This window comes from Cibotium barometz, chromosome 37 (assembly GCF_041138505.1).
Source record: "Cibotium barometz isolate CiBa-2024 chromosome 37, ASM4113850v1, whole genome shotgun sequence".
Classification (NCBI taxonomy): Eukaryota; Viridiplantae; Streptophyta; class Polypodiopsida; order Cyatheales; family Cibotiaceae; genus Cibotium; species Cibotium barometz.
The window spans coordinates 46,746,790-46,753,546 of NC_141082.1; positions in this window are offsets into that span (position 1 = coordinate 46,746,790).

The window sequence follows — 6,757 nt, forward strand, 5'->3', positions numbered from 1 at the left end:
CTGCTTTTTAAGTGTCTAAACGACAAAATGAAGAAAAACTCAAAGAGACAAAGTTGTAGTACTCTAAAAATACTACAACTCTCTCATACAGAGTTTTTCCAAATTCCTTTTCGAACACGTTAAAAACGGGCTGCGAAACAGGGAAAATCTTTTCGAAAAAAAAATCATCTTGAGATAGTGATGGAAAACAGGTTTTGAGACCTCCTCTTCCATTTGGGATGCTACTGGCATGTACTTTTTCTAGAAAAATATCTCTAAGTCATCCACGTGCATGTTGCGCCTAAGCTAATTAGGGCAAGCAGACACTCGTTTGACCCAATGAAGGGAACGCTAAGCCTTCTGAGGCTGTATAACGGGCTATAAAAAAACCTTTTAAAGAAAAATTGTGCTTGCTCATTAAGAAGCTATTGACAACATCAGATATGGCAATGATGGAGGAATTATATGGCCTCACACCCAAACTGAACCCAATTGGCTGATATCTTCAAGCCATTGAGGTCCATGTCCCAAATGCATCTCCCAATTCCATTTGCCATGCCTACAACAAGCGTGTCATCGAGTTTTACACCCATTGTCATATGAATCTCTCCAGGATTTGGCCCCTTGCCTAGCACTATAACAAGTCCTAAGTCTTTAGACATGCTAGGTACCAACCCTTTACAACCTCTAGATACCCGCACATTTGACGTATTGACTAATCTAAGGGGGGTTGCCCAAGGACTAAGTGAGTCCCTACCCACATTAACACTCACACGCGGCCTTAGTGACTTTTATAAAAACACAGATATATAGATTTCCAAAATCATGGGATGGAACAACTGATCCTATTCAATTCATACAAATGTTTGAACAACGATGTGAAGCCTTTGGAAATCCAAACTACCCCACCAAGGTACACGTGTTGAACCTCTCCTTAGTGGGAAAGGCTAGTCGATGGTTCATCACATTGATGCCAATGATTAAGACCAACTTCAAGACCTTGAAAACAGCCTTTATCCATGGCTTTTCAAGATAAGGTGATCGGTGGAGTGCAGTGAAAGAACTCTATTCAATTGAGCGGAAACAAAACGAAACTATTCGAGATTTTATCCTTCAGATAAAAATATTGCACTTACAATGCAAGCCATGGGAGAAACTAAATGATACTCAATTAAAGAGATGTTTCATGATAGGCATAAAGAATAATAGCTTACACAACTTGATCATTGTATCTAATTCAGAAACATTCGATCAATGTTGTAAAGAAGCAATATGTTTAGATGACAAGATGATGGAGGATGATCATGATATTAGATGTCCCTCTTCTAAACCAAGTAAAGCAAAGGCTAAAGAAAAATTGATCTTGAAATTATCATTCCTTGAATTCTACAAAGCCTTGCTTAAAAGGCTTGAAAAAGAATCTCCAAGAGAGGCGAGCCCCCTAAAAACCAAACATCCTTAATGCCTCTCCAAGTAATGGACAAGATGCCTTGTGTTCAATGCAATCACTATGTCCATCCCAATCCCCATTGTACGTACAAGGTGCCTTTTTTTTGTAGTGCATTTATTGCAAAACCTTTAGTCATGACACACTGCAATGTCCCAATTCATCTACAATTAACTCAAAACCTCTATCTCCCGTGCCCCAACCAAACACAGTTCAAGAAATAGTTAAATGAACACTTCAGTGTTTCTATTGTCATGGACCGCACAAAGTAGCAGATTGCACAGTTTGGAATACTTCCATGCCCACAGTCATCATTGACATTTTGCAACCCATATATGAATGATGTGGCATCAATCACATATTCCAAGATCTCCCAAAGCGAGTTGCTTCACTATAGCCTGCTGTCTCATAAAATACAACACTTAACATCTTGAGTGTACAAAACGGGTAATTTTCTATGGTACCCTTGAATGTGCTTATACGTTTACAAGCCAAGGCACAAGATACAATAAAAAATAATGCAAAAGAAAATACTTCGAAATGGGTAGAAGAGCATGTTTTAAAACAAAATCCAAAAACGAAAGCAAAACCTCTTCTAAACCCAAGAAAAATAAGGGGCAACAAACTTTTGAAACCAAAGCTGAAATGAACCCAAAAGAGCCCAAAGCTACACATGATGTTGAAGCATCGTCCTCAAAGGCTACCATACAAACCACAACACCAACATGTGTGACACAGGATACAAAAGCTTGAAAGAAAGAAAGAAAGTTCTCGTCACGCATGGGCAAACATAATGAAAACTCGACAATCCAAAGAAAGTCATGATACAAGGTCTAGTATGTCACTTAGTGAGGATAAAACAAGTCTTGATTCATCACTTAGTGCACCTTAGACCAATCAAGAAACTAGAACCCGCCCAACCACCCCAAACTAAAAATCATGATCACATGACATATGCGGAACGCAAAAAACAAGCTCAGGTGAGCATGCTTAGCATTGTTGAGTGTCATACAGGATCACTGGTTGTGTGATTGAACCTCATATAATGAAAATCCTAAAAAAGCAACTAAAATACAAAACCCAGAGGAGTATCATTTCCCCTTTCAAGAGAGGAAGATGTACTCTCTAAAGAGGAGTCATTAGAGGTAGACTACACGAATGATGCAGTTGAAAAAGCACGTGAGGAATTCGATGAATCCCTTATGAAATTATAGCAGTCTCTCAAATCCTCATTTGGACGAGTGCTCTTCTCTCATGGTGGGTGAAACTAGAATAGCGTCAACACTTGCACCATTAAAGGCTAAACATGAGTTATACCAAGACATCAAGAGCTACATACAACAGGACTATAAGGATTCACAAGTTTTCAAACAGACCTCAGTTAGAATTCTCAGAGGACCAAGTGTGCCATTGTACACATTGGGTACTATTAAAAAAGCTGAGAGCCAAAAAGAGGATGAAAGTGAATGGGAATATGAGACCGAAATGGAATCTAAAGCTGAAACAAAAACTGACACATCCATGGTTTCTCTTGAAGATTCTATCATTGTATGGTTGGATTTCCTTGTGGACAATGCTATTAAGCACAAACGCACGTTGATGACAATAGACACTTGGGTGTCATTAGGAAAACCTAAAATCATCCCTAAAGACAATGGTCTTGTAACAGGTGCCAATGGATAAAACATTCAAGTTCTAGGTTAGTTTAGCTATGCTACTCAAACAATTGATGGAGATGTGGAATTTAGATTCCATGTTACCCTAGATTCCCTTGAGTATGATGTCATCCTTGGTGGAACTTGGGTAAGTGGTTCGTTGTATTCAATCGATGAATCCCTATAAACGGTCACCTTGAACACTCCTACAGGCATTGCGAAATTGCTATTACGGGAGGAAGAGACCTTGGAGGAGCTGGAAATTCCAACATATCTTACTGAGAATATCCCAAGAATTTGGTTGGATTAGAACTTTCCACTAGACTCACCACAATTTAAGCACATCTTTATCCAACACGAGAGCAGAATCTCATAACCCTCGAGTTATGGGATTTGTTAGGTCAACCAACACTCACGGCTCATCCTAATAGAATTCCATTCACACAAGACTTGAACATGCCATGTTTGGGGTACTTTGAACATACAATGTATATTGAAACTAACCCCCTTACTTGTAAGTTTTTTGTGGTTGAGTATGTGTTGGAAGCAGATTTGATCTTGGAACACAAATGGACTATTTCTACCCAAGCACCACTGTGCTTTGCTAGCGATAGGGTCATCATGATGGTCAACGACACAAAGTTGGCAATACCATACTGCTAGTAGCAGGGAGAGGATCCAACCCTAATGGATTTCTATGATGCTGAAAACAAAAAGCTACAAGTCTCTTCCTCGGAAGCCCCTCTACACAAAGACCTGCCATCTGCATCAATGACTGACTTTGATAAAGCATCTACTCCTCCGACTCCATCTTCACCAACAAGAGAAATAGCTTCTATTTCCAATGCCAAAACCATGAAAAAAATAGCTATTCCTAAAAAAGTTCCCTAAGTGCAACCATCTACCTATAAAAAGGAACTCACAAGAAAAGCCCCGGATCCCACACCTCTTCAACCACCACCCTCACCACCGGAGAAGAATGCATGCTCAAAGGCATCAACATCATCAGCCAACACTACTCCATAAGAGACTCCAGCCTCATCATCGTCAACAACGCCCATGAGTCTCAAATCCGTAACCTCAACCCCAACCAACGTTAAAGGAGGGCCCCAAACCTTCCACATCAACCAAAGAGAAAACTCCACCAAGATATGATATCTTAATAGTATCAAAATGTAGGTGGAAAAACAGTTACTTGTAGGTCAAGGCTACTACGAAAGGCACCAATCCAATTTAGGTGCCTTGATCATCAGAGCCTCTTCCTCCTCAATGCAAAACTGAGAGGCCAAGGATAAATAAAAGTACTCCACAACATCGTCCACAAAAGTCTATGAGAGTTCCTCAAAGAACTCCAACATCTTAAAAGTGTGGGTACGAAAAGTCTTACTGCAAGCACAAGGGTACTACTAACAAATAAAAAAGGCTCACACAAATAAAAATGCAATCACTTGCAAAAACCGCCACCCACCCACCCCATTAGGAATTTTCGCTAATTTCTAACCTTTTCATTTACTAACTAGCCTTTCATATTCCTTTCGAAGGAACAACGACCATTGAACGTCACTCAACATCAAAGGCCAATGAGGGTTAACATGACCCCATTCTTGATGCAGATTCCATCCTTGGAATATGTTGATGAAGATTTGTTAAGGCTGGCTGGTTGCATGTTGGCGTTGGAAATGTCGAAAGTCTTGGGAGTTCTACAAGGCAACATGGTACAATGAGTAAGGTGTTCTTGTGGAAACATCAAGCATAATACAAACATCAATCAAGCAACGAGGAAAGATTTTTGCGGACTCCTCAAATTTTCTAGTTAAGACAAGGGTAATATTAAGGTTGGTCCAAATTTGATCTAAACTAAGATGGAACAAAAAGCATGTCTCTAGTTATGACCTTATTCTTGATAAACTATCACTTTGGTGAAACCATCTCTAGCTATTATCTAGCCTCATAAATGAAACTACGAAGTGATTATTATAAGCGTTTGTTTTTATTCTAAAAATATAAAAGTAGGGCACCACCCTATAACAATGGCCAAGAGACCTCATACAAGAGTATCTAAGAACCACTAAGTACCTTTACAGTGATGGTTACATTTTTTAAAAGCCCTTTATTGATAGGTTTTTAGCCACAAGTTCCCATCCCACTTGTGGGTTTTTTTTTGTATTTTACTTTGTTTTTTTTAATAAACTAGTTTCACTTTCACAATTCACTTAGAAGGATCTATTCTAACTAAAGAGGGCACACTAAGGAAGGTGGAGTAGTTGGCATACTCTAAGGTCGATCTTAGGGAGAGGATTGAACTCATACCAAAGCCTAAATAGTTATCCAAGTAATAACTAGAAAATTTATAGACCAGTTACATATGCAAGCAAGCACTCAAGCAAACACTAAATGGAGAATCATAAAAAATATTGAAATAATCGAAAAATTGAGGATGGGTTAGAATGCACCTGGGCAACGAGGAAAGTCCTATCCATATTGAGGTTACACATCCTGCATGTTGTAAATCTAGATTTGGCCTACATGACTACATCTCAATAACTTGTAGATCAAACTCATTTAGCAAGCTCATCGTGTTAGATAACCATAGTATATAAGCATGCTCTGATTCTTCATCACTGGGTTGATTTTCCCCCTTACTTGGACTATGTGCTTCATATATACTAGGCAACGGTTTGAGTGCATCCTCACTATGATATGGCATGGGTACTATAGGTAAGTGAGCTAAGTAGCTACCATGAGCTAAGCTGTCTAGGAAATCACCCCCACCATGCTCTAGAAGGGACAAGGAAGTGAAAACATTACTGTTATAAATGACGACTTAAGTCCATAAGTTCTTGCCCTTCTTCCCTACTCTACAAGCTATTCCTGTGTAGTTCTATCTCAACTGATCGTTGTCGTTGTGGTGTATCTTCTTCCATGGACTAGGATACTCCTATCCCATAGCACCTAAAATAAGTTCTAGAGTGCCAACATAACTAGACTATTGTGTACAACATGCGATGCTATGGATAGGTAGTCAGTTCATCCACACTCCACCGAGAGCAACTCCTCCCACTGTCACCTCCGACCTCCGTGACCACACTCTGGCCGCCATAACCGTCGGTGCTCTCTGACATCTGCTTTCTCCTACTCATCGGGTCCTTCGACTACCCCATAGGCACTTATGACATGCATGGCGAACTCCAAAGGTACTCATGAGTGGTACACCTGGGGGTACACCCCTCCGTCTCACAACAAAGAGATCTTCAAGTACTATCCACCTTTCCTAAGGGATGTGCATGGCCATCTCTTTGGCCAAGTATACTCATGGATGGAACGCCTCTCTCCCTTTCCCAAGGCAGGGTGAGATTCTCTTTGAGCACCATCTACCTTTTCTCAATGGGTGTGACATCTAAAGCAGAAGATCTTCCCTCTACACAACATGATGAAAGGTTGGAACTTTGAGGAGGAGGACACCCAAGGAGTCGGGGTTGTAAGAAGAGGGGGGAGGAGAAAAGGGGAGCACTCTCTCCTCAAGTGTATCATTCTCTTTGCACTTTTGTTATACAATATTACTCTCTTGCAGCATTTTCTATCTCTATGTGTGGGATGAGTGAGTGGTCTATGGGTGTGATGTGAGTGGTTGTGGGGATACTGCAGTGCTAGGAGGTGATCGGAGAGCACAGTAGGA